This window comes from Cinclus cinclus, chromosome 8 (assembly GCF_963662255.1).
Source record: "Cinclus cinclus chromosome 8, bCinCin1.1, whole genome shotgun sequence".
In the NCBI taxonomy this organism is placed as follows: domain Eukaryota; kingdom Metazoa; phylum Chordata; class Aves; order Passeriformes; family Cinclidae; genus Cinclus; species Cinclus cinclus.
The window spans coordinates 4,277,822-4,289,077 of NC_085053.1; positions in this window are offsets into that span (position 1 = coordinate 4,277,822).

An 11,256-nucleotide genomic window follows, 5' to 3' on the forward strand; every position below is an offset into this window, starting at 1 on the left:
TGGCATAAGGACCAGAGCCCACATCTGTCTCCTCGAGAAGCATCTGTAGCACTAGTCCCCTCACCCTTGTGGTGACCATCACCACATGGTTTGCTTTAATTTTGCTTTCAGAGTGAGCTGCAAATTCTTGAAGTGATAATCATCTCATCTCTCTTCAGTTACAACGCAGTATTTGGGAATGTTAAGTCCTTAAATTCTCAAGATAATTTAAAAATGGTTAGTTGGGTAAAAGCAAAGTGAATTCTCTGCTCTGTGTGTTAACCAGCTGTTTGAATTGAGTAGGTCTTGCAAAAAAACTCTCCATTTTAAATCTCTCCATTTTAGCTTTCACGTGTTAAATGTGGCTCTAGCTGATGGCCGGCCATTGTTAGCAGAGGCAGGACAAAAATTTGCCCTCTGTGCTGGTTTGAAAGCAAACCAGTGGGAGATTCCAAGTCAGAACTACAATTTTATAGGAACATTAAAATAAAATGCAGTAGTACAAAAACACTTGACAGAATACAAGCTGACACCTTGTCGATCAGGGTGTTGATAGCAGTCCTCCTGGAGTGACAGATGTGGTTCTGTTGAAGCAGTGATCCTGTAGAAGGCTGTAGTTTCTCTCTGAAGGTCCAGTGGTGATTAAGATGGGCCTGGTGTTCCTCTGGGAATCCAGTGGAAAAAGGCTGACTGTGGTGTTCCAAATCTCAGATTCTATCCAGGTAAGAATGCTTGGCTCCTCCCCCTGGGTGGAGCATCTCACAATGGGATTATGTGATTTTATAAGTCATGCAGTGACTGGCCCATCAACAGGAGATATCTCCCTGGAGGGAGGATGGGTCATGGAAATGATAAAGAAAACTGCCTCACCTGGTTTTAACAGATAGTAATAGAATACACATTTTTGGTTACATCTTGCTTTGAAACCGAAGACACCATCCAACGTCAAGCAGCAGGGGAAATTTCCTAGGAGGAGAAAGAAAGTGATGATTTTTTGACATCTCTTAGTAATAAATTATGAGAAAGAAAACTAGTATGAACTTTCCTGACCAGTGTGCAGGTGAAGGGGAGAAGGTCTCTCCTAGACCACAGCATCTCACAGGACTCCCCACATCATGAGCATTTCAGGTGAAGGAGGGCTCCACATGCACATCACAGCCTCTAACCTGCCTGGAATAGAAAGTTTGCAGTGTGCCTGCTACCATCAGTGGGCTGTGGTGGAAAATAGCTCATCAGGGAGTCACTGGACAAAACCAACCTCATCTGATAGCTTGCTATCTGCTTGCCTAAAACCTCTGATCCATGCAGAAAGAGACAGGTTTTATTCATCTCTCAGTTCTGCCTTCTCTGGTGTATCCCAAATCTGTTTGGGGCGTGGTATTACCTCAATGCTCTTGTTTGACTCCCAAATTTTGGGGGTGGAGGCTTGCATGAATAGCAGAGGAGTGTGAGTGCCATGAGCATCTCTAACACCATCACTCTCCCTGTAATCCCTCCAGTGCCTCCACCCATCCAAGAACTGAGAAGCACGCTGCCTCATAAGACCCTTTTGGGCAGAAAGTAATTTAGGAAATAATTTTGGAGGTAAAGGCTGTCCTTGGAGGCCTGAGTACTAGCACATGACAGCTAAAACTGAGCCAGCAGCATGTGCACAACATAAGTCCCAAATCCACAAGCAGTGATGTGCCCTTGCAGCACCAAGAGCCTTTAATTCACGAGCTAGAAGTGTTCATTTCAAGATTAACTCATCACAGCCCCCTCAACATCCAGAGTCTCCCAGAGAAGACCAACCACCACGGTGGGTCTGCAGGGAGCCACAGGCACAGTGCTGGGCTCTAACAGTCTGAGCCATGGGGGTGTGAAGGCAGTGGAACCCATGTGTCCCCTTCTCCAGACCCCACGGTGAGGACAGTGACCACTGAAGGAAGAACAGCTCATGCTGCAAGCACGATGCCAGCAGCTGTCTCTCCACTGTGAGATGTGTGGGACTGGGTAGGGAAAATGCTCTGATTTTGTCCTTAGGGACCTTATTTCAACAACAAGTTTGTCTTGATTAGAGTGCTTAATCTGACTTGTCAAAATCTCCATAAAACCATTCAAGGTGTTGAAGAAGGAAAACACACTCTTTTTATCCCCTTAGATTTGAGCAGGAGCTGTTCTGAAGCCACCAGGCCAGCTGCTTCTGTCCCGTTACCAGTGTCCTGGGTCAGAGGCATGTGCTAGGGTCCTACCTCCAGGGATGAGCCCTCACACCCCCATCATGGTGCCAGGAATATAGAGAGTTACTTTGTTTATTGCTTTATAGTTATGAAAACAATTACCAAGAGCCAGTGGCTCTTTCCTGGTCCTCTGGTGGCCAAAAAAAACATCCTGAAGCTGGCATTGATCTGTGGAGAGCAGAGCAACCCATGCCTGAATGGGTTAGGGGATGCTGAGGGGAAGTAAAGTGGGGCTGACCCCTCAAAGTCACCAGAGCATCACGCTCGAGCTGGCGCCAGACGGGCGCCAGGCCAGGTTGAAATGGGCCAAAGCCCAGCAGACCGTGATGGCACAGCCCCAGGGAGGGTGTGAGTACTGGGAGGGACATGGGACAGCCCTCCCTGGGGCTGTGGGGAAGGTAGGGTGGCATCCCCTGCTCCCCAGCTCTGCACTGAGGAGAGCTGGTTCCCAAGCTCTTTAAATGTGATGAGGAATTATGTGTTTACATTGCTAGCAAAGGACAATGGAGCCAGGAAGAGTTCGGGAGCATCACGTCCATTTTGTGAGATCTTCAGAAGCAACTTCTGTCTGGTATTAGTGGAGAAGACACCCCTGCATGCCCCAGGTCACCCAGAGAAAAGAGGAGAGGATAGCATGGATTACAACCTGTCCTCACCTCCCACTTTTCTCCTGTTCAGTTTTTTTCCCTGTAGGAGATTAATGGGAACTCTTTGTCTTTTAACATGACTGTACCTTATGAATTCTCTGTCTCATCCTCATCCTTTAAATTATCCACATAATAAAATATGTATTCAGTGATTCCAGGTTATAATTTGATCTGCTTAGAGAAGAAAAGGAATGATAGAGAAGGGTTGCCATCATGTTCAGCTCTCCTCCATTTATCTTTATTTTTCTTATTTTTTTCTAACAACTTGTGTGCAGCCAGCTGATGGAAATTCCAGTACCTGTGTGCTTGTTCCTTGCAGGACAAGAGTCTTCCTCGTGCCTCCTAGCTGGTCAGGACCCACTGAGCTGCTCTGGCTGCCCCACCCATGTCTGCTGGCAGAGGAGATGTTTGGGGTGGTGAACCATCCCTGTAATTCCTGCCTTGCCCTCACTGCTTCTGGGACCAGTTTATCCAACTGTAAAGTGGGCAAAAACTTGCCTCCATGCCAACCCCACAACCATGTGCGTTGGTTCCTGCAGGAAGGTGGGTCTGCAGGAGTAAAGCTAGAGAGGCACATGAGGCACTCAGGATGTGCCCAAACTGCTGGCAAAGGCAGAGTGGCGTGGTCTTATCCCAAGGCAGAGGCATGGGGTTAAGGTTCCTTCCTTTGTGGAGCTTCTGTGCAGCTCTGGAGCTGCTAGAGTTTCATTTTAATACCAGATTTAAGGTCTGAACATGGATTTTAATTATTTTACTACATCCCTGTGACATCTAAAAAGCCTTGTGCATGGCAATAGCAGAGCTAAAGGGCATTTTGCACTTTAAAAAACCCAGGAATCTGTAATGTCCTGATGTTGCTGAGGTATGCTGCAATTCCCACCAGAGCTGGGAAGCTGCCTGTGCCCCACAGGCCTGGAAGAAAGAGGAGGAAGAGGAGGAGGAAGAGGGAGCCCAGCACCGTGCAGCCAGTGAGGGGACATCTCCAGTCCAGTGTGTTCCAGGCATGGAGCACCCCTAAGGCTCTCATGTGGAGGAGTAGGAGAAATTTGGTGTGGGAGGGGGGCTTGTCATCTTCTGCACAGGGGCAAGGACTCTGTCCCTGCTTGGCTGCACCAAATGAGTGATTGTGCCAAGAGCATACAATGCTTGTTTGCAATAAGAAATCAGGACTTAAAATCCTTGCATTTAGCCAGAACTAACATCTCTTGTGTACCCATGTCCCCCATGGCTCTTTTCATAGCTTTGTCTGCCTGGGGGCCTGCAAAGCCTCTTCTGATGGGATGCAAAGCCAGGGGTTTCAATGGCATGGGGTGAGGGGTGGTCAGCACTGTTTCTTGGGAGGCAGGAATTTGGGTGACAGCTTCCAAAAGAAGGTTTCGAGGAACTTCAGCACCACTTATTTTGAGCCCCCAGAGGCTGTTTGTCTCTTGCCTGTGCTTTTAAGGGTGATGGAGATGGTCTGGAGATGGCACTGCTGATGGGTGAGAAAGCAAAGGCTCATCACAAGGATGATGTTTTAATAATGGATGAGTGTTACAGTAACCCTGGACAGGCAAAGAGGGACAGAAGCCAGACTGGAGCTGCTCACCCATGGGCTCCAGGCTTTTCTAAGCATTTAAAGCCTTGCTGTTGCACCTTCTACTGTGAGCAGTGGGGCAGAGGGGAAAGAAAACAGGGAAGACAATGTCCCAAAGCACCCAGTGTGATTTAGAAAACTGGGAACTGATGTGCTTTGCCAAGGTACAAGTGTCTGGTCTTAGATAAACTCTCTTTTTGGGTTGACCCTGAGAATAGGGGGAGTTTTCCAGCTTGCTTTGCATGGAAGAACCTCAGGATACCAGAGGAAGGAGATGTTCTATCCAATATCTGCTCTCGGTCCCTGTCTGCTCAAATTCCCTGCTCCTGCCTGCAGCCTGTGCTCTAGGCAGGCTGCTGTCTCCATCCTGGTGAGCCAAGACCACCACTGGTTGCTTCCTCAGTTCTCAGCAAGTTTTGAGGCTGGAGGTGACAGCACTGTGGCAGAGCCCCCTTTCATCAGGGGCAATCTGCTGCTCCACAGCCCTGCCAGCCTGGCTACGGCTCCCACTGGGCTCTGGACTCTAAGAGGGACCCTCAGAAGAGCAAGCCCCTGCAGGGTGACACCTCTCTCCCCTTTCTCCATGTGGCCAGGCACCAGCCATCTCAAACATAATGAAGAGGTATTTAGAAATGTATCTGGCCACAGGCTGACAACAAAGCAACTGTTAAATGCAGGGAGGCACAGCTGATGGTAGGGAGAAGCAGAGAAGTTGCTGCCACCCTGAAACCCAAGGATGGGACATGGATTTGCACCCACTTACCCCAGCAGCAGTAACCAACCTCGGCGATGCTCCATGGGTGACTGTCTTCTCCTGGGCATGCTCAAGGAGGGGCTGGAGACAGAGAAAGGTGGACAAGACCAACACTTAATGCCAAGAGCTGCCACATAATCTCTGTGCCCCTCACAAGGACCAGCATGTCTCCATGCTCTCAGCATCAAAGCTGTGTCTGTCCTTAAATATGCAAAATCAAAGAATCCATTTGGTTTCTTGTGTGTTCCTGGTGACCCCTAAGCACAGGTCTATTGGATGTTTTCTGAATAGCCTCTTCTCTTAATGGGTATTATATATACAGGCATGTTGGCTTAACACGCCCACTGCAGTAGTTGGGCTTCACATCAATGCTGTTCTATAATATTGATAGTTTTTATTCACATGTAAAACATTAGAAACTGTTTGGTGATCACAAGACAAACTTCCCCTGGCTTCACAGCAAAGGTGTTTGCTTCTCCCCAGCAAGGTCAAAGATGGAGACAGCCTCATGCTCTGCACAGGTTGTAGCTGCCAGCACATCACCCAGCTGAGCGTGGCTGCATTGCCCACCGTTGGAGCATCTCAAGGTCTTTCTCCTCTCCTTTGGAAACACAAACTGCACTGAAGGAGTTCTATGCAGTGGACTGAGGAGTGGTTTTCCCAGCCTATCACTAGGAGGATTGAAGCTCTGGTATATTAATAAAGCACCTGAGCTGCCTGCCATAAAACTCACACCTGTTTCGTGGGATGACTTTTTTACTCTGTTGCCATTCTCCATACCCCTGCCAGCATAGTTATTCAGTGAACCATTGCATGATAGCAGATAGTCTGGAGGCTTTGACTGAAGGGTCTATTGCTCTCATTGTATTATAGTAAAACCTTTTTAATATCACCTTTGGTTTACACTGTGTTTCTTCCTCTTATTATAGATGCACAAACTTGTGTATTCTACAAGTTCCTACTGTCAGCCCCCTATAGCCCCTTATTCTGAGCATCCCACCAGGGCACTGAGCACCCCATCCACTGCTTCAAGTATCTCCCCAGAGCCCTGGGGAATCTACTCCAGGTCTCCAAACTTCTGCCCTAGAAACTCAAGGATCCACCCAGAGCCCTAAGGACTTCTCCCCACCATGGCCCAAATAATCCCCATGGTGCTGAACATCTACCCTAGGTCCCCAAATATTCCCCCAGCCTCAGGCATCCTTCCACAGCCTTGACCATCCTTCCTCTCATGCAGTTCAAAGGGACTGGAGTGCCTGGGATGCTCCCCTGCCCAGAACAAGCTCTGCAGGCTGGAGACCTCTCTGGGGCATTCAGCCTTCCTGGGTCTCTGTGAGGGGAAGGTGGTGCCTGCCCTTATCTATAATTGAAATAGATGGAATCAGGATGGATCAACATCTAATTCCTCGCCTGGGTGAATGGAGACATATGTTTAATTTTCTGGTAATTCAGGTTGGGAGCCCCGATTTGTTCTTCTGCATGCACGGAAGGATCACCGCTGCCGAGAGGCAGCTCTGCTCCACACACACAGCTCTGCATAAGAGCTGCTCTCTGGGGCTGCAGCCCCCAGTGTCCCTTAGAGAAGGAATAAAAGCCATCTTCCAAACTTCTTCTGCAGAATTCCCATTGCCACACACCTCCAGGGAAATAACAAGGATGCTCAAAGCCCAGGGAAGTGGGTGGGCACTGGCTGCAAATCTGTTTCCACACAGGTTTTTTTTTTTGAGGAGTGTGCTGGAAGAGGAGCAGCAGGAGGGGAGGGATGGGAACAGCAGCGGCTCACTGCTGGGCATCCCCCCAAAACTGCACAGGGAAGAGATCTTGGGGCTTTTAGGCCAGTCCAGAAGGTCTCATTGACTGGAGAGTGGTTTTCCTAATATTGAAGTGATGGAAACCCCTGGGGTATCCCTGAGGCTCAATTCCCACTGGCATCAGCAAGGCAGGCTTGTGTAACATGAGGGTGCCTGTGCTGTGTGGTTGATTATGGCCCAGAGTACCAAAATGAGCATGAGCAAAACAGAGAGGAAAGGGATTTGAAATGATCTCCGAAATAATTTGTCTAAATTAAAGTCTCTAGTTCTTCCCAGCATGGCCCCCAGGGTCCCCTTCAGACCATCTATTCCTCATGCAAACCACATGCTCTTCCCTCCAGAGACTGTCCCCTGGAAAACTTGTGTTGGCTACAAAAGAAACAAGTTTCCCATTTTGGGGTATACTTTGCTCTGAAGTGCATTTAAGAGCAAGGTATTTTGTCTATCCCATCAACATCATTAAGGTTTCATTAAACACCCTCAAACAGGGGTGACAGCTTTGGGCTTGACCCTGCTTTTTGCTTGCACCTTCACTTCAGAGGAGCACATGGGTTTTACAGCCAGGCACCCTGCTCTGAGGGACTTGGGTGAAAAACTGCTCCTTTGTGCATGGTTGCACTCAAACACATGAGTTTTGGGGACATTTCCCTTGACTTTGGCTTGCAGGCTCATTGCTGTGGCTGGAAGGTGAAGGAGGACAGTGACTCCTCCAGTGGGAGAAAGCCAGGAGGGCCTGATCAGCTATTTCAGTCTTGCTTACATATGGCTTCTTGGACTTTTTTCCATCAGTGTGGTCGAAGGAATGTGATTTTTGTCATGCTGGAACATGTGCAAGCTTTTGCATGATAGTCTGCAAAGTTGCCTCCCACCTCACTGGAGGCACTCGGGGTGTAGGTCAGCCAGGTTTAGATATCTCCAGTGTCCGTGACCATCAAAAAAAATCACTACTGGCTTCCTTAAAGTGGTGGGTTTCACTCTGTGTAGAATGTCTGTGAAGGCACAGGACTCCCTACACATCTAAGAAGGTGCTTATCTATAGAGCTGAACAGCTCATCACTATTAATGGCCTTTATATTTCTCATTGAGCTTCCATTTTATGGAGGTAGAAGGTAAATTGGGCAATTTACCCGAAGCACTGTGGGGAAATTGAGACATGAAATCATATCTAAAGTGTCATGGACCATTTAGGTCCACCTTGCTCCTGTGACTGAAAAAGGTCTATTTTAACATACCAGGACAGGAGTCTCTAACCTGAGGGAGTAAGTAGCTTACCAGGAAACCTGTCAAAGTTTTGTGCAGAATCAGGTGGAATTGCTCTTCTCAACTTTGGTTCACCAGCTCAGCTGGGAAAAAATATTTTCTACTGTCAACAGTGCTACTCATTGTTGACCAGAAATTTTTGGAAGCCCATTACTTTCACGATTCAGGTAGGTTATGATTCAGGTAGGTTAAAAAGAGTTAGAGTGCTCCAAATATGCTGTGTCTGCTGCTTCCTCCTCCACAGATAGCTCTGTTCCTCTGTCCTGTCATGTACAGCTGGTACCCCAACCTCCCAGCTGAGTAACAACTTTCCCCCACAAATGTTAATTAACCTTTGGGGGGGGGGTGTGAGAACCCAGAGCTGTGGGTACTATCCACACCTGTTCTGTGGTATTACAGAATTCCAGAATGGTTTGGGTTGGAAGGAACTTTAAAGACCATCTCATTCCACCCCCAGAAGACCAGGCTGCTCCAAGCACCATCCAGCCTGGCCTTGAACACTTTCCAGGGATGGGGCAGCCACAGCTATACTGTGAGGGTGGTGAGGTCCTGGCACAGGCTGCTAAGAGAGGTTGTATTATTTATAATATTCCATCTAATATTGCCCCTGGCAGCAGGAAGCCATTCCCCCATCTCCTGTCACTCCATACCCTTGTACAAAATCCTCTCTCTTAGAGCCCCTTCAGTCACTGGAAGGGGCTCTAAGGTCTCACTGGAGCCTTCTCTTCTCCAGGCTCTGTCAGCCTTCCCTCACAGCAGAAGAATTCCAGCCCTCCGACCATTTCTGTGCCCATGCCGACTTGCATCCAGCCCCCGGGAAGGCTGAGGTCAAACCCGCTTGGCTCTCACTTTCTTCTTGCGTCTCATTTTACCCCGTTTCCTCCCTCTCCTTTCTGCCTCCCCTTCTTTTCCAGCGGCATCATTCCTCCGGGAGCCGTCTCCAGGCGGCGGGCGGTGGGTGCGCGGGGGGAGCCGCGGGGCAGCCGAGGGCGGTGGGAGGCGATGCGGCGGTGCCGCCTGGGTTTGCGGGTGGGATTTTCCTCCCGCTCTGCCCACTAGGCGGCTGCGTGCGGCACAGCCCGGAGCGGGAAGCGGAGGACAGGGATATAGAAAAGGGAGGTGGGGGGGGGAGGGGGGGGGAACGAAGCTGCTGAAATTTAAGGAGGGGACGGAGCGGCAGTGAGGCAGTCCCGGGGTCGCTCCTCTCGGCCGCAGCAGCCAGAGGGGCTGCCGGTGCCAGGCAGGGCGCCAGGCCGAGCCCGGGCATCCGCGGACGGGGTCGCTTCCCGGCGGCAGCAGGAGGAGCCGGCCCGGCTCGGCCCGGCCCGGCCCGGCCCGGTGAGTGTCCCCAGCACCGCGGACAGCTCCGCGCTCCGCGTTCCGGCTTCGCGTTCCGCGCTCCGAGCTGCGCGCTCCGCGCTCCGGCTTTCACGGCACCGCGTTCCGCAATCTGGGCTGCGCGCTGAGCTCCGTGTTACGGCTCTGAGCTCCGGGCATCCGCGGCTCCGCGCCGCTCTGCCCCGCGCTCGGCGGGCACAGCTCTCCTCTCTCCGCTCTCTTCTCTCCTCTCTCCGCTCTCCTCTTCTCCGCGCACCCCAGCCGCACCCCGGCTGCCTGGGCTCTTTGCTCTGTATGTGTTCCCTCCTCTCCAGCCCTTGGCCGGGCAGGAGACGCGGAGTTGAGCGCTGTGGGCAGCGGCGGTAGGCAGGGATCCGCGGCTACTCCCCGGCCCGGCCGCGGGCGGCTGTGCGTGGGAAGAGGGGGTATGTTATTTTGGGAGGTTATTTTTGGTGGGTGGTAAACTCTGCCTGCACTTTCTGCAAGTTCTTTTTGTGGCTGGAATGAGATTGAAGAAATTTGGCTCTTAGCACCTGCGTCATACGGAGACAGTTCTTGGAGGGAGGAGGCTCCTTGCTGCATCCTTGCAGGCAGCGCTGGGGGGCTCATTCACACCCTCTCCCCGTCAAACCCAGGTTCCATCTCTCCTTCTCAGCCCGCTCCCTCCTTTCCGCCCACGACTTCCACTCCCCCGCAGGGCCGCGGGGACAGCAGCATCCCCAACTCCGGGGAGCTGGGAACAAGCCTGAGCAGCCTCTCCTTCCCTCCCTCCCTCCCTCCCTCCCTCCTTCCCTCCCGCACCGGCTGCCGCCTGCTCGTGGATGCTGTCGGCGAACGCGAAACCCACCCAGGCTCTGCTGAGCCTTAGCCCTGGCTTTCTGCTTCAATTCACCAAAGTTTGAACACGGTTTTTGCCTCCTTTCCCGCCTGCTCAAGAAGCAACTGTGCCTTTCTGTAGGAGAGCTGACCCTTGGAAGGGGCCATCGCAGAGCTTTGGGCTGAAAGACGCTCCCTGAGTCTGTGCAGAGCTGCGACTTTTAAAGCCAGGGAGCGGAGCGCTTGCTCGGCGAGGTCACCGCTGACGGAGGGGTGGCAGAGCATCTGAAGGAAGGGACGCCGAGGGTGTGTCTGAGGAACGCATTTATTAGGCGTGCTTCATTAGCAGTTACCTGCGATGGCTTCTGACAGAATCCATCTATCCGGAGAGGAGGAGAAGGCTAAGCCCAGTGCTGGGGATACTTTCTGGAGCGGCAAGGGGTTGGCTGAGGTGCTGTGGAACCCGGGGAAGGAAGCATCCCTGTATTCTGCCGTCCTGGCTGGAGATGGGGATCACCTCGCTGCTTTAAGCCCTTGCCTGTGTATCTGCTGGGCAGCTGAGACCGGACATCTCCTGCGGTGGCATTGGGGTCTCGAGAGAGGGTCAGATTTGGGGATTGGTTTCTGCCGGTTGCATCCTCATCCCTGCGGCTGCACCCTGCACCGCATCCCCGTGGGACGTGCGTCTGTGTGTCTGCAGGCAGGGAAACTGAGGAGTGGGCAATGGGCAAGAGGAGAAGGCTTGGCAGGCAGGCAGAGGGTCAAAGGGACTTTTTCTGCACCTTTGGTGGAGCGTGAGCCTGGCTGTTTCTTTGAGTCTCAGGTGCTCACGGCAATGAGGTACAAATGCCCGGTT